Source organism: Geotrypetes seraphini, chromosome 8 (assembly GCF_902459505.1).
Source record: "Geotrypetes seraphini chromosome 8, aGeoSer1.1, whole genome shotgun sequence".
Classification (NCBI taxonomy): Eukaryota; Metazoa; Chordata; class Amphibia; order Gymnophiona; family Dermophiidae; genus Geotrypetes; species Geotrypetes seraphini.
Genome location: NC_047091.1, coordinates 81,708,458 through 81,731,138, shown reverse-complemented (window position 1 = coordinate 81,731,138; position 22,681 = coordinate 81,708,458). Strand labels below are relative to the sequence as shown.

The window sequence follows — 22,681 nt, the reverse complement described above, 5'->3', positions numbered from 1 at the left end:
GTTTGACATATAGTGGTATTGAGGCAATGGGTCTGTAATTGGATGGTTGATCTGTTGGTCCCTTTGGGTCTTTTATGATTGGGGTGATAATAATATAGTTGAGGTCAGTTGGGAAAAGGCCATCTGTGAGCATTGTTTGTATTCATTGTAGGAGTAGAGCACGGGATTTTGCGCTGGAGGTTGTTACACAGAAAAGAAAAGATTGCCATATACATTAAAGCAAAAAGCAAAGATGGTAGCACAAAGGCCAACAAGATAAGTAACTATCCATCCCTTTATCCAACCAACCCCCCCCCCCCCACCCCAGGAATGTAAGCAAAAGAACGACAAAACCCTCAGGGGCAACCAAGGAAGACATGGCTGCCATTTTAGATTTTAATATTTTTTTCTGCCTCAAAACCCCTCGATTTGATGAAAAAATCATTTTGGATGGACTCCCCAGACCCTAATCAAATGTCAGATTGGTACCGGATCTGCAACCGTATACTGCTTGCTACAGCACGCTGGGGGATGAGGCGGGAACTTCGAGCTTCACCATCTTCAGGTCCTCCAGGGCTGGGAAGCCAGCCTGGGTCTGCAATTTTGGGGAAATATCTTGCCTAGAGGCCATTCTGGAGTTTGGCATCAAATGTCTGGAGACTCTTTTGGCATGGTATGAGCGCCTCAGCAGGGCCTTGCAGTGGTCACAGTGTAGCTTTTCACCAGATGTTTTTTCAGCTCCACTGGAAAATGTAGTCTTCAGACCTAGCTCGTTGGACACAGCTGGCAGGCATGTCAGTTTCTTTTAACCCAGTTACGCCAGTGGCAGAGGTCTTTTTTTCAGGAGCCCTCTCGTCCAGCTATAGCAGAGCTTGATTGCATGATGCCATTTGGATATTATGCCACTTTTGTCTCCTGCCACTGCTTTTGTTTTAGATCCAGTTGATACCTTTGCTGGGATTAGTCCACACCATCACCCTGGGAGTTCGGTTTTGGCTGAGGACCCCTCCATAGTAACATAGTAGATGGTGGCAGATAAAGATCCGAATGGTCCATCCAGTCTGCCCAACCTGATTCAATTTAAATATTTTAAATTTTTTCTTCTTAGCTATTTCTGGGCAAGGATCCAAAGCTCTACCTGGTACTGTGCTTGGGTTCCAACTGCCGAAATCTCCGTTAAAACCTACTCCAGCCCATCAAAACCCTCCCAGCCATTGAAGCCCTTTCCTGCCCATCCTCCCCCAAACGGCCATATACAGACACAGACCATGCAAGTCTGCCCAGTACTGGCCTTAGTTTAATATTTAATATTATTTTCTGATTCTAGATCCTCTGTGTTCATCTCACGCTTCTTTGAATTCAGTCACCGTTTTCCTCTCCACCAGCTCTCTCGGGAGCGCTTTCCAAGCTCCACCACCCTCTCCGTAAAGTAGAATTTCCTAACATTGCTCTTGAATCTACCACCCCTCAACCTCAAATTATGTCCTCTGGTTTTACCATTTTCCTTTCTCTGGAAAAGATTTTGTTCTACGTTAATACCCTTCAAGTATTTGAACATCTAAATCATATCTCTCCTGTCCCTCCTTTCCTCTAGGGTATACATATTCAGGGCTTCCAGTCTCTCCTCATACGTCTTCTGGCGCAAGCCTCCTATCATTTTCGTCGCCCTCCTCTGGATCGCTTCAAGTCTTCTTACATCCTTCGCCAGATACAGTCTCCAAAACTGAACACAATACTCCAATGACCTGTACAGGGGCATCAACATCTTCTTCCTTCTACTGGCTACGCCTCTCTTTATACAGCCCAGCATCCTTCTGGCAGCAGCCACTGCCTTGTCACTGTTTTTTCGCCTTTAGATCTTCGGACACTATCACCCCAAGGTCCCTCTCCCCGTCCATCCATATCAGCTTCTCACCTCCCAGCATATATGGTTCCTTCCAATTATTAATCCCTAAATGCATTACTCTGCATTTTTTTGCATTGAATTTTAGTTGCCAGGCATTAGACCATTCCTCTAACTTTTGTAAATCCTTTTTCATATTTTCCACTCCCTCTTTGGTGTCTACTCTGTTACAAATCTTGGTATCATTTGCTAAAACCTTTTATGCATGAATTTGTCTACCCTTTTACTGCTGGGATTCTGATAGAGCAAAAAAAAAAAAAAAAGAATCTCCTCCTTTTTCCACCATCCACAGCTTCTTGGTCTAGTTACAGGACAATAGGATGCCCAGGCTGCTCTTTCCGGCTCTCTCAAGCTATGTTTTAAGCTTTCTCTGCTGGCTCCTGCTTTTCAATAGTGTTGAGCTCCCTAAGGTGGATTCTGCTGTGGCACTGGATGCCCGGTACACGGCCCTCCATGGTGTTGGAGGAGTAGTGTTTAAGGACTCCCGGGTTCGCAAAGTGGATATTTTATTAAAAAAGAAAAACAAACAAGCCATTTTTGAAGTGACTTCTTCAGGCTTCAAGGCGGCAGCAGCCTTCTTTGTGGCACATGCCTGTCACGTGAGATTGCATAGGGTATCCCCTGCGGAAGTGGATCTTTGTCCCCAGCTAGTGCTGGACAGTGTGCATTATGTGGCAGATGCCCTCTCTGATCTCATTCGAGTTCTTACCGCTTATGCGATGTCTGCGTGCCAGCCTCTTCAGATCTGTCCTTGGACTGGGGATGCTGCCTCCAAGGCCATGTTAAGCAGACTTCCTTTCAAGAGTCAGCTTCTCTTTGGGACATGTCTGAATGACCTCATGGCTGATGTTGCTGATCATAAACCTAAGTCTCTCCCTGTGAACATATCTTGCCAGACTTTGAGAGGGGATGGTAGTAATTTTCATCCCTCCTGCCGTTTTCATCACAGATACTCGGTCTCTTTCTCCAAGAAATATTCAAAGAGATATAGTCCCTGTGACACTTCCAATTCTAGCCATCCTCCGACATCTGGATCCCGGGTGGCTAATGCTCCTAAACAGCCCTTCAGAGGGCCATCTAGCTCAGTTTTACTAGGAGTGGATTCGCATGTCCTTGAATAAATGGATGCTGGACATCATTCAGGAGGGGCATAAGAAAGATTTCTTTTGCCTGTCTATGGATTTGTTTTTGGACTTGCTGACAGGTCAGCCAGAAAAGGAATCAAAGGTCCGCACTACTTTGCAGCTTCTTTTCAACATCTGAGCACTAGTACCTGTTCCAGAACATGGATCAAGTTTTGGCAGATACTAGTGCTGCCCAATTCAGGAAAAAAATTTTTGATTCGATTCAGCCTATTGAATCGATTTTTTCTTCCCAATTGGGTGTTTATTTCAAACATCCTGGTGGGTTTATAGTCTCTTCACCCCCTTTGCCCTCTCCTACCCACACTGGCACTGTGGTGTAAACAAAATAAACAAAAAAGACTTTTCCTCTCTCTCTGTTAAATCCTAGCTCATGTTCGCGGTCTAACACCAGCTCTAGCAGGATACACATTTCAAATCTGACATATTGTAATCACAAAACAGAAAATAAAATTATTTTTTCTACCTTTTGTGTCTGGTCATTATTCAAATAATGTTGGTCCAAGGCTCTGGTTGTCTTCTGATAACTCGCTTGCCAGGGTCTTCTGCTCTTTTGTCGTTTTCTTCTTTCTCCATGCTAACCATCCATCTTTTATCTATGTCCTCCCCTTCTGTTTCCCTTCCCTCCCCAGGAGGTCTGGCATCTTTCCTTTTTTCATCTCCATCCCTGCAGTTGCAGCGATGGACCCCACCATCCCCAGATCGACCATTTCTCCTTTTCTCAACTATCCTTTCATCCAGCATCTCTCCCTCCTTCCCCACCACCCCAGAGCCCACCAGCTCTTCCTTTCTCTTCCCAACTACCCTCCTATCCAATATCTCTATCTCCCACTCCCCCTCCACACCATCCCTTGTGTCCAACTTCTCTCCCTTTCTGTTCCTTCCCTCCCTAAATCCCATTGTCCACATCTTTCTCCCTCTCTTCTGTTTTTAGACCCATTGTTTCTTCCCCTTCCAAGAAGAGAATGACATGGATATGGTCAAATCAATGATCCGAAACAATATCAAACACAAAGAATTTCATTTCTACAAAATGACAAATAAGATAACACTCTTTTCAGCTACAATGGCACAAACCAAGTTATCTGTGTCATGAAATTTAATGAAATAATGTAATCCCTAGATACGACTAGGCTCTTCTAAATTGTAAATCGCATTGAACTCCTTCTGGGGCATACTACTGTAATGTAATGTAATATAATAAACCCGAAGCACTTGTCTTTCAGTGGCATGAGGTAAGTAAACCAAAAATTCACCAGCCACTGAGCGACTGGCCCCTTAATATAAAGAGAAGCACAAACCCAACTTAAGGCATTTTCTCTAGAAGCTGGTAAATCAAGCTGAAGGACATTGTTTCTGGCAAATTATATCTCTTATCTACTTCCCTGGAGAACGGTACACGTGCCCAGGCCATTAGCGCAGCTTACGAGTCTCGCGCTCCTCTAAGTGGCTCGCGGCCACCTCTGAGCGGGGCTGGAAGAGAAGAGGGAGACTGTATCACTGCATCACTGACATCATCAGAGACGCAGCAGAGGAAATTAGGGCAGAAGGACACGAAGCAGGTGTTTACTGTGCCTTAGACGCTGCTGGAGCCGGGAGGTTTGCGGCCGTCTAGCGGAGGGAGGGTCAACGGGGGTTTCGGGTGTGCCGGGTAGGGTTGACGTGGGGGGGGGGTTAAATGGAAACATGCTGCTCAGGGGGATGTGATGGAGGCAGGCAGACTGGCATCGGGGGGTGGGGTGGGACAAAGTCTGGAAGATAGTGATGGGGACATAGGAAGGAGGCACTGGGGGCACTAAGGACATGGGAAGGAGGCACTGGGGGCACTAAGGACATGGGAAGGAGGCACTGGGGGCACTAAGGACACAGTACAGAGGCACTGGGGGCACTAAGGACACAGTACAGAGGCACTGGGGGCACTAAGGACGTAAGAAGGGGTACTAAGGACATGGGAAGGAGGCACTAGGGACATAGAAAGGGGCACTAAGGACATAGGTAGGGGCACTAACGACATAGGAAGGAGGCACTGAGACACAGACAGAAAAAACGACAGACAGGCAGTGTCCAAGGAGAGAGAGACAAAGAAAAAAAAAACCAGACAGACAGACAGACAGACATCTACTCTAGCACCCGTTAATCTAATGGGCTTACACACTAGTATTCTAATATTTCCAGAGCATCACAGATTTCTGTGTTTCCATGTTCCGCAACAGCATTTCCAGTTCACAGCCTTTGGCCTCGTGACAGCACCCCACGCTTTCACCAAAGTGATGGTAGTTGTGACAGCTTTTCTTCTCCAGCAGGATTTTATTTATTTTATTTCTTCCATTTGTTAGTTGCACATAACCTGTACAAGCTCTAGGATGTTCTGGTTCCTCCTTACTTGAATGATTGGTTGATCTGGGCTCTGTTTCAATAGGAGTGTGAAAGTGTGGTGGATTCAGTAGTGTCTCTGCTACAAACTTTATTTTGGATTGTCAACTTCCGGAAGAGCCAGTTGATGCCGTCCCAGTCCTTGGAGTCTCTTGGTCTTCTCTTTGACATCCGGCAGCGTCATGTGTTTCTTCCCAAAGCAGGCACATATTTCAGTGCTTCAGGCTCTTTCACAAAGGGAACCCTTTCTCCATATTCTGGATGCAGCAGTTGTTCTCTGTATTGTACCTTCCTTTCTACTGAAGGTGGTTTTCGCCTTCCATGTCAACCAGGTTTGTTTGCCTGCATTTTCTTCCTCAGATTTGGAGCAACAGGATCAGATCTTGTGCAGGTTGGATGTCAGGAGAGTCTTGCTCCACTATTTGGAGAGGACTAATGATTTCCGGCTGTCTGATCACCAATTTGTCCTGACTGCTGCACTTCATCATGGTCAACTAGCATTGAAGTCCTTGATCAGTGGGTTCCAGTGGCCATTTTCTGCTTCTTACATCACCCGCGGCAAGCAGATGCTGGTTTCTCTTAAGGTCCATTCGACTAGAAGTGTTGCTGCGTCATGAGCAGAGTCTTGTGTGATTCATCCAGATGAAATTTGCAGGGCAGCTTAGTCCTTTCTTCATACCTTTCCCGGTTTTACCAAGTGGATGTGGCAGCTCACTCTGATGCTGCTTTTGGGACCTCGGTTTTGAGGGCATGCTTTTCTGTCCCTCCCTAGCTGGTACCATTGTTTTGGTATGTGACATAGCATATGGAATCTGGAAGAGATATAACAGAATGGAAGATTAGGCATATACCTTTGATAATCTTCTTTCTGTTAGTCCTTGTAGGATTCCATACAACCCGCCCTCTTTGTATACGCTCAGGTGTTTGGAATAGCCTGCTTCTTTCTGCCTTGATTATTCTCCTTGCAGGCTTGAAGACCTTACAGCCAGTTGCCAGATCCTGTGGGGAGTTTTCCACTTCTATGACTATGCTTAACTGAAGGCTGTCTCATGTGGGTGCTCATTGCACACAGCAGGTTAGTGCTACATTGTTCCTCAATGTTTTTCTGGGTTGCCTTTGTGCCTGTTTATTACTTGTTTCATGTTTCACTGAGACCAGTTCAGAAATTGTTTATCTTCAAGTTTATTGTGCACTTGATATACCCTCTATCAAGGTTTGCTTTGGATCTTCCCCTATACCCCCCTTGTCATGGATTTGTTTAGGTATGTTGCTTGGCTTTGGGACTCAACTGAATATGGCTCTAGCTCTCAATCTAAAGGGGAGGAGCATGTGCTCAGAAAAGTGTTGGATTCCTGCAACTCCCGGATTGTGGGTTGGGATTGAACACATAGTGTATGGAATCCTACAGGTACTAACAGAAAGAAGACAAATGTAAAAACCTAATCTTCCAATGTTTGCCATGTTCTTCCTGAAGAAATGCTTCCTGAAGAAGGGACTTTGAAAGGAAACACAGCTCTACTGGACCACCAGGCTTCAGAAACCCACCAAATTCTTGCATAAGCCAAAGAGATAAAACGCTATCTAGCTTGAAGGAAGGTGGAGATAACTTCATAGAGTAACCTCATTTCCTCAGATGTGACTGCTCAAGAGACAATACAGAAAACAAAAAGGAGCCAAATTTTCCATTATCACAGAGCCCTGAGAGAGAATTCCCCTTCCCTGGGAAAGCCAGACAGTAGTACTTACCTTGAAATGAATGACATCTTAGAGAATGACACGGTGACAAAATTCATCACCGTTCCCGTCCCCATGGATAACCGCGGGAAACCATCTTCATGTCATTCTTAAGGAGAGAGGGAAGAAGCAGAGTATGAACGGCCACAACCACTGACCCGCAATCTTTGCTTTGAAGAATGCTGGTGTAGAAAGACTGAGGCTGAAATAGACACTAAAAAATGACATGGGATTATTTCCCGCGATTATCCTCGGGGACGGGGACGGGGACGGTGATGAATTTTGTCACCGTGTCATTCTCTAATCTGTATACCATGGTTTTCTGGGCCATTCCAGTGCTATTAGGATCATAGGTCCTAGATGAGAAGCAACATTTTGATGACTGAAGCCCAATATTAGTCTTATAGTTATGGTTGTCTTTATTTAATATACTGCCTTTCCTCTGCAGATATCAAAGCAGTTTGCAATGCATTGAATAGTACTCTAAGTAGTTTCCCTATCTGTCCCAGTGGGTTCACAGAAAATCCTTTTTTGGCCACATCTGCATCTGTGACCAGGCCTTCTGAGATGGACTCCTTGCAATGATTAAAAATTGAAGGCGCTTTCACACTGGCCTTTGTAGCCATCAGATCCATGAAAGGACACTCTCAATAGCTGCCTTCACAACTCCCCATTTTCATGGATTCAGGGAGTGTCTGCTCAGGATGTCCACTTCCACATTCTAAACTCCTAGTCTGGGCTGCGGAGAGATCTACAAGCTGAAACTCTGCCCAGCACAGAAAAAACTGCTTTCTGGCCCTACCACTGCACTCCTCATACCTCCTACCTGTTGATATAAACCATAGCCATTGTGTTGACAGAAAATATCCTAATTGCCTTGCCCTTTCTTTAACTCTGCAGAGAAAAGCAAGGCTTTCCTTATTGCTCTGAGTTACAAATGATTTATAGACTACATCACTTTGGCTGGACAACAAGTTCCCTGCATTATTTGATCCTGACAGTGTGTCCTCACCCCTCAACCTAAAAGGCTGGCATTTATCTTTGAAAAAAACAAGAGAAAACATACTGTGTGTTTGTTTACCAGAAAAACCTACTCACACCCAATCATCAAAAAAAAAAAACAACAGACATAAAAACATAATAATAATAAATATAGAAAAACGGGCCTCATCCACGAGTAGCTGGGACTAAACAGTACCCTAAGCCACTCGTATCATCACTGGTCTGAAAAAAACTCTGTACATGTATATTATTGCAATCATTCATTTCATAAACTGCTTTTCAAAAGTTCATTTTCTATCAAGTATATCAATTTTATGTGAATAAAAGGTTAATTCTGTGTAAAACAAGTTGTAATGGCTACAGCTAGGAGTGAAAAAATTATTTCAAATTCATATCAAAGCATATATAGCATGTGAGGGTTTTAGCAAAACTTATCTCGGGGAACGCTTCTCTCAACACTTTTCATCCAATATATCAAAATACTTGTACTCGTTCCCCAGTACTTGTTCCCGACAGAAAGCATTTCTGTTTTGCCCAATCAGGGCTACTTCAGGGGGAAAATTCAGTGAAGTTTGCTTAGCATTGCTTTCCCCAAACACTTTCACAAGATAAGCAAGTAGCAGTGGCAATCCTCAAAATGGCCACGAGACAGAGACGCACCCAGCTCGTTCAAAAAAAGGAAGGAGCCGGGCGTGCGTGATATGCTAAACACGAGACTGTTAAAAAGGGAGGAATGGTTCAGAAATACAAAACCTATTCTGCAGCGACAGTATCCCAGAATAAAAAAATGAAAAAAAAAAAATAATCTGTAAAAACGGTATTACTAATTCAGTAGAATGGTTGTCATTCATATGTTGTATTAAGACCCAAAGGGTGTTGAGAGAAGTGTTCCCCAAGATAAGTTTTGCTAAAACCCTCACATGCTTTATATGTTTTGATATGAATTTGAAATAATTTTTTCACTCCTAGCTGTAGCACTGGTCTTTGACCTGAGGGCCACTGCGTGAGCGTACTACTGGGCAGGATGGACCACTGGTCTGACCCAGCAGCGGCAATTCTTGTGTTCTTATTCACATAAAATTGATACACTTGACAGAAGATGAACTTTTGAAAAGCAGTTTATGAAAAGAAAGATTGATTGCAATAATATACATGTATGGAGTTTTTTTCGGACCAGTGATGATACGAGTGGCTTAGGGTACTGTTTAATCTCAGCTACTCGTGGATGAGGCCTGTTTTCCTATATTTATTATTATGTTTTTCTGTCTGTATTTTGTTTGATGATTGGGTGTGAGTAGGTTTTTCTGGTAAACAAACACACAGTACGTTTTCTCTTGTTTTTTTCATATATATATACGGTTGTATCTCCCTCTTTTTTTCATTAGGTATGGCATTTATCTTTACCATGAGCTGTTTTGGAAGATGTAGAGACACTTCTTTTTGCAGATTGTGTGAATGAAATAATAATTATATATGTCTTTATGTCCACCATTTTGGAATAAAACAAGTTACAAATTTTAAATAAATGAAATGAAATTAGGTTTCAAGATTTCATTAAAATTTGATTTGATTGCTTATCCAATTTCTAAGCGAGTTTACAGTATAAAAAATAAAAGAAAAAAACAGAGCATGGACATAATAAAAATGCCATTAACAATACCATTAACACATACAGAATGAAAACAATTAGAGAAACATCAACTAATACTTGGCATATTAAAAGGGGATAAAAGAGTCAGACGGACGGGAGACAAAAGGAAATAGGGTTAGAAATACAATTTGGATAGGAATAAAAGCCAAATAAGGAAAAGAACAAAAGGAAAGGCTCATTGCTGCTTGATTCCTTAAGGGAGTTAAAGGGATATTGTAAATTTTAAATCAGATGTTAAAAGCTTCTTTAAATAAATGACTCTTGAGTAGGCTTTTGAAACATTCAAGATTAGCTTCTTCTCTTACGAGAACTGGTAGGGTATTCCAAAGTTGTGGGGCTACGACTGAGAAAATGTTGTGCCTTTTGGTTCCTATTATACGAAGGGAGGGGACCATCAGCAATTTACGATTAGAAGATCTAAGACTGCGGGGTGGCTCATATGGAATAAGATATTTATCAATAAATTGGGGCAGTTTAAAATGAATTGTTTTAAACATTATTAAAGAGATTTTGTAAGAGATTCTTTGATCAATTTGCAGCCAATGGGCATTTCGAAGTAGGGGGGTTACATGGTCGTATTTTCTGGATTTTGTTATTAATTTAATTGTGGCATTTTGAATTATTTGTAGACATCTTAATTCTTTCTGTGATATTCCTGTAAATAAACTATTACAGTAATCTAATTTTGCAATGATTAATGAATGGACCAGAATGTTAATGGATTTTGATTCTAAGAATTTAGAGACTGACTGAATCAGTCGCAGCTTGAAAAAACATGATTTGATTACAGAACTTATATGGTTATGTATGGATAGTTTTTTTTTAATCAAATACAACCCCTAGGATTTTTATAGAGTCAACATGGTCCAGGGGAGAGGTACTGAGAAGAATTTGGGAGTTTAGCGCTATTCCCTTTTTCCAGGGGAAGAATATTATTTTTGTTTTTGAAGCGTTTAAGGCTAACATATTTTCTTTCAGCCATAATATAATCTGGTTGAGTTTATTGTTAATTTCAGTAATTTCATGGGTATTTCTGGGTTTAGCGGGTGTAGTAATTGGATATCATCTGCTTAAGCAAATGCCAAGAAACCGATTGATTGACAGAGTAAGTAGAGGAGAGAGGAAAATATTAAATAGTATAGGAGAAAGAATAGAGCCTTGTGGTACTCCACTTAAACAAGCAAAGAGATCTGATGAGGTATTATTGAAAATGACTTTAGATTGATGATTTGAGAAATAGGATTATAGCCATTTGAGAACCTGGTCTGAAATTCCATTGGATTCAAGTCTTTCTAAGAGAAGTACACAATCTACCATGTCAAAAGCAGCAGAGAGGTCTAGGAAGATAAGGATCACTGATTTGTGGTGGTCTATGTGGTAACGTATGGTAGTTTGCATCCCTAATAGAGAATGTACGGTTGAATGATTTATCCTAAAGCCTATTTGGTGCGGGTGCAAAATGTTAGTAGATTCAGCAAATTCTGATATTTGGTTAAAAACAATTTTTTCTGTCAACTTCGCTAAAAATGGAATTTTCGCTATTGGGCGATAATTGGATTCTTCAGATATGCTAACTTGTTGATCCTTAATGATGGGGTTAATAATAGAAGTTTTCCAGAGTTGTGGTAAGCTGTTAATTACTAGAGTGTATAAGGACCCCAAACTGAGAAAAAATATCTTCAAGATGAATGGGGGTATCACTTCCACTTTAGATCCCTTGATGTTAATATCCTGAAAGATACATTGAATTTCAGGTAGGATAGGAAGGTTAAAGGTAGATCATTTGGCAATTGGGATATGAGTACTAGAGGGAGGGAGTTGATCAGTATGATTTACAGTATAGTGAGGATGGAGTTAGGTTGAGTCCCAATTTGTTTTCTGATTTTCTCAATTTTTTGTTGGAAGAAGTTTGCCAAGGATTAGGCAGATGGAAGATTAGTAGATGTTCTATTTTCTTTGAGCTGGGAGATAGAGATTTTAGAATTTTGTAGATGATTGCTGGGTTTTTAGCTTTATTAATGCATGATGAATAATACGATTTCTTAGAGTGGTTAATTTTAGCCTTATAGAAGGAAGCTTGGGCATGAAATTTGTTTAAATTATCTATGGTCTTGTTTTTCCTCCATTTTTGTTCTAGACTCTTAAGCTGAAGTTTTAGAAAGTGTAATTCTTTAGTAAACCATGGATTATCTTGCATCTTGGATGAGATAGTTTTTGTTATCTCAGGAGCAGTATTTAGGATGAGCGCATGAATTGAAGTATCCCATGTGGACAATTGATCATCCATGTTTTTGTTGGAAAGATCTTTTTTTAAAGTCAAGAAAGTAGAAACCGAGGATGAATCTAAATTATTAAAATCCCTATTCTTTATTACTTTGGTTTGAAACCGATTAATGTTAGATGGAATCTTAATGTCTTGGGATTAGAACATTTAGATGCTAGATGTTCAGATCACATCTAAGGTGTGATCTGCTATATGTGTTTGTTGGTTGAGAGTTCAGAAACGTAAGGTTCAGATCATGTAAGAAGGTTTTTAGGTCTAATGTAAGCGGGTTTGAATTATCATCAAGATGAATATTCAGATCACCTAGATTTATAGGATTGTTGGTTGAAATACTGAATTCAAAGAGGAGGGTTTGTAAGATTGTAAAATTGTCTCTATTTAAGGGAGGAGGTGCATAAAGAAGCAGTAAGTCTATCAAGGGATTGGTATTTATCTTTAATTGAAGCATTTCAATTAAGGCTCTTGAGGAGGACTGTTCTGTAAGAGAAATTAATCCCTCCCAAAAAATTACTGCAAGTCCCCCACCTTTATGCCCAAAGCGATAGTTGAAGAGGTAGGAAAAACCAATAGGGCTGGCATGTGAGATTTATCCTTCATCTCTATCAGCTAACCATGTTTCCACAATGCTAAGATTATCAAGATGATTAAAAGTAATGATGTCTTTAATGAAATGATACTTGCCTCTAAATGATCTGGTGTTGATCAGACCTAGGGTAAATTTATTCTGATTATTTTATGAGGTAACTGTTTTCTCATTAAATTCTGTGGTCGTAGGTATTTCTTTCCGATAGGGAACTCATAAAGGATTAGCTGTAGTTTGCTGAACTGATTCTGAGGCAGCGTCAGGTAAAGGGAAATTTCTCTTGTAATTGGAGGCTAGAGGGGGATGACGATTAGGTCGATTTCCCCAAAGCACTGGAATAGGCTGCATATTAGCTTCCATAGTGTGGGTGTAGAGAAATTAATTCTCTAGTTGCGTCAAAAGAAGAAAGATGAGAAGGAAAAAGGCTTTATGGTTAATTGAAAAGACATAGTTAGAGCCTGTGAAGTTTGCGCTCTTCAGTTGCGCACAAAGGAGCACATTAAGGAGCATGGCCTGCTCCTTAAGCGCGCTCCTTTGGTATGCGCTGCTAAGGAGCTTGATTTAAAGGGCATAAGGCAGACCTGATTTGAAAGGGGCGGAGTCCTGCTTCGCAGCGGCAGATCAGTAAGAGAGAGCTGAGCCTGAAAATAATAAGTAGCACTTAGTTAAACAGAGAAAACAAAACAAAAACAGAAGAAAACAAAACAAAAACAGATTTGCACAAAAAAACAATAAATACTGCAAGATGCTTCGTCTAATTTTCAGGGGAGCCAAAACTTGAAGTCGTGCTACAAACCAGACATAATTGACCCCAAGACCTGCATATAATCCGAAACTCAAGGTATGAGTGCATGCAAAGAAGATGCAGATTTAAGTTTGTAGTTTCAGCAGTCTGCCTCATGATAGACATTGCCCTCCAACATGTCAAATGTCACTCCCAGGTATTCAATGGATTGGACTGGAATAAAAGTGCTTTTGTCAGCATTAATCATCCAGCTGAGAGATTGAAGTAACTGAACCACATGTTTCATTGCTAGACAATACTCGCCAATCATTCAGGCAGTGATAACCCTGCTTCCCTGATGTTGAAGAAAGGCCATCAGTACAACCATGATCTTGGAAGAGGTCTGAAGAGTTGTAGCTTGAAACTGGAAATATTACCCCAGAATTGTGAATCATAAGAAGCATTGTTGAAGGAGCTAAATAGGAATGTACAGACATGCCTCGTTAAGATCTAGAGAAGTAAGGAATTCATATCAGACAAACAGGTTTTAATCAATGGTCAAACCTTTGAAATTGTTCCTTCTATCAGGATCTTAGGGGTTACATTAGATAGACAGTTAACATTTGAAGATCATACTGACCTTAAAATAAAACGATGTTTTATGATCCTCTGGAAATTTAGAACCATCAAAAGATATTTTGATTCAGTTTCTTTTAGAATTTTGGTACAGTCTTTAATTCTGTCTGTCCTCGACTATTGTAACATTGTTTATCTTGCATCATTTAAGAAAAACTTACAATGCATTTGAGTAGTACAAAATACAGCAGTGCATTTAATTTTTGGCCTAAAGAAATACGACCACATCAGCCCATCAGCAGAACTTCAGATCGGCAACAGGTGCTCAGTCAAAAGCTTCCCCTGACTGAACTGCTTGGGCGGAAACAGGAAGCTGAGTCAGGTGAAGCTTTTGACTGAGCACCTGTTGCCGATCTGAAGTTCTGCTGATGCCTGGAGAAGGAGGCCGAACTTGAGTGCTGTCGCGGGGCAGGGGGGGCGCCGATGCCACTGAGTGACGTCGTGGAGGGGGGCACCGATGCCGCTCAGTGCAGAGGGGAGCCTTGCCGATCTTGTTGCCAAAATCTGAAAGGTGAGGGAGAAAGATGGGCCTGTGGTGGATGGAGAGATTTAGAGAAGGGGACAGATGATGGAAGTGGGGGAGAGAGAAGGGGCAGATGATGGAAGTGGAGAGAAGGGGGAGAGAGAAGAGGGCAGATGATGGAAGTGGGGGAAAGAGAGAGAAGGGCAGATGATGGAAGTGGGGGAAAGAGAGAGAAGGGGCAGATGATGGAAGTGGAGAGAAGAGGAAGATGATGGAAGTGGAAAGAAGGGGAGAGAGAAGAGGGCAGATGATGGAAGTGGGGGAGAGAGAAGGGGCAGATGATGGAAGTGGGGAGAAGGGGCAGATGATGGAAGTGGGGAGAGAGGAGGGCAGAAGGAGGGGGGAAAGAGAGAGAAGGGGCAGATGATGGAAGTGATGAGAAGGGGTAGATGATGGAAGTGGGGGGGAGAGAGAGGGGGCAGATGATGGAAGTGGGGGGAAAGAAGAGGGCAGATGATGAAAGGAGGGGGAAATTGAGAGAAGGGGCAGATGATGGAAATGGAGAGAAGGGGGAGAGAGAAGAGGGCAGATGATGAAAGGAGGGGGGAAATTGAGAGAAGGGGCAGATGATGGAAGTGGGGGGAAAGAAGAGGACAGATGATGAAAGGAGGGGGGAAATTGAGAGAAGGGGCAGATGATGGACGTGGGGAGAAGGGGGAGAGAGAAGAGGGCAGATGATGGAAGTGGAGAGAAGGGGAAGAGAGAAGAGGGCAGATGATGGAAGTGGGGGAAAGAGAGAGAAGGGGCAGATGATGGAAGTGGAGAGAAGGGAGAGAGAGAAGAGGGCAGAGGATGGAAGGAGGGAATAAATAAAAGGAGGGTACATGATGGGGGGAAAAGGATTGAGTTAGGGAAATACTGGAGGGGGTGAGGGAAAGAGGTGGCGAGCTGTAGGTAGACAGTAAAAAAGGAAATTGATGAGAGGGTAGTAAGAACGTAATCTAGATGGATGCAGAAAATAAATTGAAAAGGAATATGAGGGAAGAAAGGGATTGCAGAAGAGAGGTGTGGGAGAGGGAAGGAGAGGAGAGAGATGCCAGACCAATGGGGGTGAAAGGAGAAATGGAAGGGGGAGTCATACAGTTTCTGGAAGGGGCATAGGACAGAAGATGCCATATAGGGGCAGAGAGATGGCAGACAGTGGATAGAAAGAAGAGAGTAACAAGGCGATGAGGAAAGCAGAAACCAGAGAAGACAAAGGTAGAACAAAAATTTTCTATTTATTTGTTGCTTTAGGAGACATGTGTCACTGTTTCTGTGGTGTTACATTGTATGCAGAGTCCAGCTTCTTGCTGGTTCAATTTAACCTTTGTCTATGTATTTCTATTTTATCCCCCCTTTTACAAAACTGTGGAGCGTTTTTTAGCGCCAGCTGAGGTGGTAGCAGCTCTGATGCTCAGAATTCTATGAGCGTTAGAGCTGTTACCACCGTGACTAAAATCCACACTACAGTTTTGCAAAAGAGGGAGGGGTTAGTTTATGATGACATATTCCATACTAGGCGAAGGTATTTTCTGTGTTCTGTGTGTTCGAAAGACATGGTTTTCTTTTAGGATTGATGGTGTAGGATTGATCTGTACTAGTCTGGCTTGTTTAGTTTTACAATGGGTGTATTGATGTTGTACTGCTCACTGCATATGTAAGATGCTGCCTTTTCCTAGGTACACATGTGTGACGTGGCTTGTTACTAAAAATCATGTTTTTCGTACCGTTTGGGGGGGGGGTGCCAAAAAATGATGGGCCACGGGTGTCACATATGCTAGGTATGCCACTGCCAATTTCTTAGCCAGAAAAATTCTGACAAATTCATACAAGGTGGCTGCCACATAAGAGAGGTTGGTAGTAGAAAATGACATGGGGACATTTTTCCTGTCCCCGCAAAAACTCATTTTCCCATCTTGTGAATTCTTTTCTGGTCCCTGCTCCATTTCTGCAAACTCTGTCCTCATCTGCACAAGCCTCAAACACTTTAAAATCATAAATGTTTGAACTTTTGCAGTTAAGGCAGAGCTTACAGAAATGGGACAGGGACAGTGACAAAACTCACATGGAAATTGAGTTACTGTGGGGACAGGAAAAAATTTGATCCCATGTCATTCTCTAGTCTGTAGTGCCAACCTATAGTTTGTGAAGGGCTGCTCTAACTTCCTGTCTTAAATATCCTTTAAAACTGTACTACCTATAGCAGTGGTCTCAAACTCAAACTCTTTGCAGGGCCACATTGTCTTTGGAAAGTTTGCGACAGCCCGCACCACACATGCACAAGTGGCTTCCCACCCGACGTAAGCACGCAGTCCCTCAGTTAAGCCAGCTAAGAAGCCAACCTGGGGAGGTAGGTGGGTTGTAAAAATATGTGCCTGCTGTCCCTGGTTAACACCTGTTACGGTAATTGTGCTTTATCCCAGGACAAGCAGGCAGCACATTCTCACTGATGGGTGACCTCCAAACTAACAAGAATAGGATGGTGGGAGTGACCTTTAGAAGAATAAATTTTGTAATACAGATTGGCCAAAGTTCCCATCCCATCTGGAGAGACTCCAGACAATAGTGAGAAGTGAATGTATGAACTGAGCTTTACAGATTTCCTCAATGGGAGTAGATCTAAGGAAAGCAACAGAAGCTAGCATAACTCTGATTTTGTGGGCTGTGACACGACTCTCCAGTGCCAGTCCAGTCTGAGCATAACAGAACGAGATAGAGGCAGCCAGCCAGTTGGAAATCGTTCTCTTGGAAACAGGATGCCCCAACTTGTTAAGATAGAATGAGATGAAGAGTTGGGGAGAAGTAAGATGAGGCTTTGTCCTATCGATGTAATAGGCCAAAGAATGTTTACAGTCCAGAGTGTGCAAAGCGGTTTCTCCAGCATGAGAATGAGGTTTAGGAAAAAACACTGGCAGAACAATCGACTGATTAAGATGAAACTTCGTGACAACTTTCGGTAGAAACTTTGGATGCGTGCGTAGAACCACTTTATCATGGTGAAAAACTATGAACGGTGGATCTGCCACTAACACTTGTAACTCACTAACCCTCCTGGCAGAGGTGAGAGCAATAAGGAAGACAACTTTCCAGGTGAGAAACTTGAGATGAGTGGTGGCCATTGGTTCAAATGGTGGCTTCATTAACCTGGAAAGAACCACATTCAGGTCCCAGACTACAGGAGGAGGTTTGAGAGGTGGTTTCACACTGAAAAGTCCTTTCATGAATCTGGAGACCAGCAGATGAGCAGTGAGAGGCTTTCCCTCAACTGGTACATGAAAAGCTGTAATAGCACTGAGATGGACTCTGACAGATGTATATTTGAGTCCAGAGTCAGACAGATGAAGTAGATAATCCAACACCAAATCTACTGATAAGGAAATTGGATCGTGATGATGAAGACTCAAGGAAGAAAACCGAGTCCACTTTTGTTGATAACATTGTTGGGTGGCTGGTTTTCTGGAGGCATCAATAATATGTCAAACAGGCTGGGAGAGATGTAGATCAAATGGATTGAGCCTGAGAGAAATCAAGCTGTCAGGTGCAAAGATTGCAGGTTGGGATGTAAAAATGATTCCTGATGCTGAGTAAGCAAATTGGGAAAAACAGGAAGAGGTATGGGCTCCCTGGAGCTGAGCTGAAGAAGGGAGAACCAATGTTGTCTGGGCCACCGAGGAGCAATAAGAATCATGGTGGCCGCCTCTCGTTTGAACAGAGTCCTTAGCCAGAGAGGAAGTGGAGGAATACATAGAGAAAAAGACCCGTGCAATCCAGGAGAAAGGCATTGGCTTCCAGACGGAGAGGAAAGTCTGGAGCAAAACTGGGGTAACTTGTGATTGTAGGGAGCCGCAAACAAGTCCATCTGTGGAGTGCCCCATTGAGCAAAGATGGACTGGAGAGCTGCAGAGTTGAGAGTCCATTCGTGAGGTTGAAGAGGTTGTCTGCTAGGGAATTCTTCTCCCTTGAATGTAGACAGCCTTTAAGAAAAGGTTGCGAGCCATTGCCCAAGTCCAGATTTTCTGGGCCTCTTGACATAACAGGAGAGCTCCTTGCTTGTTTATGTAGTACATTGCTACTTGATTGTCTGTGCGAAGATGTCTGCCGTAGATTTCCTCGAAAAGGAAGGTAGCTGTCTCGAGGATTGTCTGTGCCTTGAAAAACAAGGTCTGTCTTGAGAAGAGGACCTGGGTCTTGATGAAAACCTCGACAGATGGTGTGGAGATGAACTGTGCCTCGGAGAACGAGGTAGTGATCTTGAATGCAGCCTCAATGAGGAATGTCGAGGAGTCCTCACCCTGTGCCTCGAAGAAGGCAATGCCTTATGCTTAGAGGTAGGGTTGAAAGTTGGAGATCAAAGTCGAGACACTGATAAGGACTCAGCTCCTTGTGCAGAAGTATCTCGAGACACTCACAAAGACTCAGCTCCTTGCATAGAATGTGTAGATTGATCTCGAAGGCACTCTGATGGACTCGACTCCTTGTAGTGTGTTGATTTTTCTCAAGGCACTCTCAAGGACTCAACTCCTTGTATTACTACCGAATGCTCAGGCTGGCCTGCAGGAAGCAGGGTCAAGGCAGGAGTTAATTTGGCAAGCATGTTACCAAACTCCTGATGCAGAATAACTTCCAACATACTCTGCAAAACCGGCCACAAGAGTTGGTACAATTGGTGTGGCTATAGGGGAGAGTGTGGCACAGTGGTTAAAGATACAGCCTCAGCACCCTGAGGTTGTGGGTTCAAACCCACGCTGCTCCTTGTGACCCTGGGCAAGTCACTTAATCCCCCCATTGCGCCAGGTACATTAAATTGTGAGCCCACCGGGACAGAGGGAAAACTGCTTGAGTACCTGAATAAATGCATGTAAACCGTTCTGAGCTCCCCTGGGATAACGGTATAGAAAATTGAATAAATAAATAAATAAATAAATAAAATAAATATAGACTCGGAGGAAGATGACCTCGAGGAAGAGTGTTGCCTCAATTTCGAGACATGTGTCCTGGAGATCATCAGACCCACTGATTCTAGAGGTGGTATGGCTATAAAGGTGGCTTAGCAATCGTACCTGATGGAGACACTAAGGATAACGGCGCCCCAGGGAGAGAATTAGCTGAGCTCCTCGAAGACTTCCCCATCGAGGAAGGTTTGATCGAGGTTGAGGTTGAAGATTTTGACCCCGGAGAAAACTGTGCTTGAGTCGAGATCGGGGCAGGAATGGGATTCAAGGTCTTAGGCAAAAGCTGACATCATTTGGTAAATGTAGCACAGTGGGCGCCCGACTCCAAATGTGGTCAGGCTACACTTCGTAACCCTGTGACAGGCCGGGACTGGAATGAAACATGGGTGCGGCAAAATCGAGGCCCGCAGGCTGAAGCCGTGAGTAGGCCCCACCGTGACATGAAGAAAATAAACTAAATTTTTTTTTTTAAATGAAATGCGCAAATAAACACAGCGACCCTGTAAAGAAAATACATGAGCTTAGGTGAGAGAAGGCATGAGTACAACTAGGTCTAGTCCAGAGCATCAAAACGAGTGGCTTGTCGGCTCTGCGGAAAACTGAGACGTGGAGACGCGCGTCCTACATCAGGCGGGAAGGCACTTGCGCATGCGCAGTTGCAAACTTTCTTAAAGTTTTACAAGCAAGTCTGCTTGCGAGGCTGTCCGCCTCTGGGCTCCGTGGATGACATCACCCACATGTGAGAATATGCTGCCTGCTTAACCTGGGATAATAGTTTTAAGTCACAAACACTGAGCACATCTGACAGAAATCTGGCCATCAGAGCAACTAAATACCAACTTACCCACTCTTCAGAAATCTTTTATGACAGATAAACTCAGCCCATTTCCATAGGCTATGCTTGCTGGCAGTGCCAAGAATTTCCTTAAAAATAGAGAAAATCCTTCCTACAATCATTTATTTATTTTTTAAATTCAATGAAGGGACGATTTGGAGACAGAAATGCCACAAACTCACAGCTACTCTGCTAGGAGAAGAAATGAAAGATGGAAGGGGAGGGCATAGGACTCAGACTCCCCTGAGTTTCCCCAATGAGAAATAACATAATACTCCTTGCTCAGATGGTTTCCAGTTCTCCAACTGGGCCAGAAATTGCCCCATGAAGACCAGACCAGAAGCTACAATACCACCATCACATCTACTGAAGACAGAGAAAAATACCGATAACCTCATTCTAAAGGGTAGGCTTCACAATGCTTTGGTCTCTGTCTCCATCTGCTGATCAATGGGCATAACCCACATTTTTGTGAGGACAATAAGTGTATTTTATACAGAGAGGGGCCGATATTCAGTGTTATTTGGCTGGCTAGCTGCTGATATTCTGTGGGAGATAACTATCTCCCACTGAATATCCTATTTATTGGATTGGCCAGTGACTTGCTCTGTCATGTGACATGACCAGTCACCACCAATATTCATCGGCTCACCAGCTAAGTTCAGCAGCCAGATAGATCTGCTTAAAAAGCAGGTCTCTCTTTGGCCACTAGAACTTAACTGGTCAGCTGCTGAATTTCAGCTAAGCAGGCTATGTCTCAGCAAGTAAAAAAAACAACAGAAATTCAATGCCAGCATTGAATTTTCAGTTTCGCCACCAGCCACTGAAGATGGCCAGTCTGAATATCGGACCCAGACAGTACATGTATACAATTATACTTTTTTTTGAGCAAGGACATTTTGTGCTGTTGGGGCTAGCTGTAGGTATCTATGTTGCTTTTATAAAATAGGTAATTTTTGCAGCACTGGCTCAAGGTATGAAGTGGGTGAGACACTGGCCCAGGGCACCAAAGCTCAAGGATGACAAAAGCCTGTCTCACTGGCTCAGCATTCAAGTGGTGTGTTTTGCTGTTGCTGCTGTGCTGTCTTGTCTGCACAACCACTGGCACCACTGCAGGTTAAACACAAGAATAGGTACTTCCTGTTCTCAAATCAGGATGGTACTGGCAGCCATGCATGGAGGAGAGAACAATACAAAAGCAAAAACCTCCCAAACCCCAAGAATAATAACTGGACAAGGGAGAGAGACAACAGCAGGACCAACGAAACAACACACCACAATCTGTAAATAATTTTTAATACACGGGAGAGCCCTCAGTCACACAGCCACCCACTGAAAGACTCAGTGGCCATTTCCTGCTTTGTCAATCCATGCTGTGCCGGATGATTGAGATGATCACAGCGTAGCCCAGCCGTTCCTGAAGAAGGGGGTGTGCACCCCCGAAACAGAGTCCCGTTGGACGAATAATATCTTTGCTGGCTGTGTGTTTCCACGGAGAAGCTAAGTACTTCCTGTTGGTTTTTTTTGCTCTGCTGGATTTGGACGCTTTGGCCCCCTGGACAAGGGGCAGACACAATTGTAGTTAATGGTAAAGTGTGTTTTTTTGATTCATTTATATCTTTTTTCACACTTAGCACTGTTGGGTGCACTTTATTGAAAAAAACATGGAGTAGAGCCTGGGGATGTTTCACAGTTAACACTCTTTTGGTGACAGCCTGTTCCACTGAGTCTTTCAGTGGGTGGCTGTGTGACTGAGGGCTCTCCCGTGTATTAAAAAAAATTATTTACAGATTGTGGTGTGTTGTTTCTTTGGTCCTGCTCTTGTCTCTCTCCCTTGTCCAGTTACTATTCTTGGTGTTTGGGAGGTTTTTGCTTTTGTATTGTTTGGTTTACCTTCCATTTTTTCGGGTTCCTTTGACTTCTTTGGAGGAGAGAACAGACATAAGAACAAAATGACATGATCACTGCTGTAAAAGTACAAATACAGCTGATTCTGGTAGGCAGAAGTAGATGGCACCAATATAGATGAGAGGGAGCACTGATGCAAACAATGCAGGGGTGAAGGTACCAGTGCAAGTTGGCTCAAGGCACCACACCTTAAGCCAGCACTGCATTTTTGTACTTTTTACACAGGCAACCTGCTATAAAATTATCCCCTAAGTGACTATTGGAACTATGAGAACCCTTACAAACCCTCATGATGCAAAAGGCTGGGATTACAGGAGCTGTGAGCTCCTCCAGGATCCCTGAGCCAGCACTCCTGCACCATTTCCCTACAAAGCCTCTTGTTGAGAAAGGCTGGAATGGCAGGAACTGTGCAGTTTCCCAACCATAATTAGTGTTCCTACACCATTCCACACATTTTCTCCTGCTGGAAA

At 43.1% G+C, this 22,681-nt stretch overlaps 1 protein-coding gene across 1 annotated transcript in view; it reads left to right on the top strand.

Moving 5' to 3' along the window:
• Positions 1-22,681, top strand: part of GNG3 (G protein subunit gamma 3) — a 57,333-nt gene that overhangs the window by 32,964 nt on the left and 1,688 nt on the right. The window lies entirely within an intron of this gene.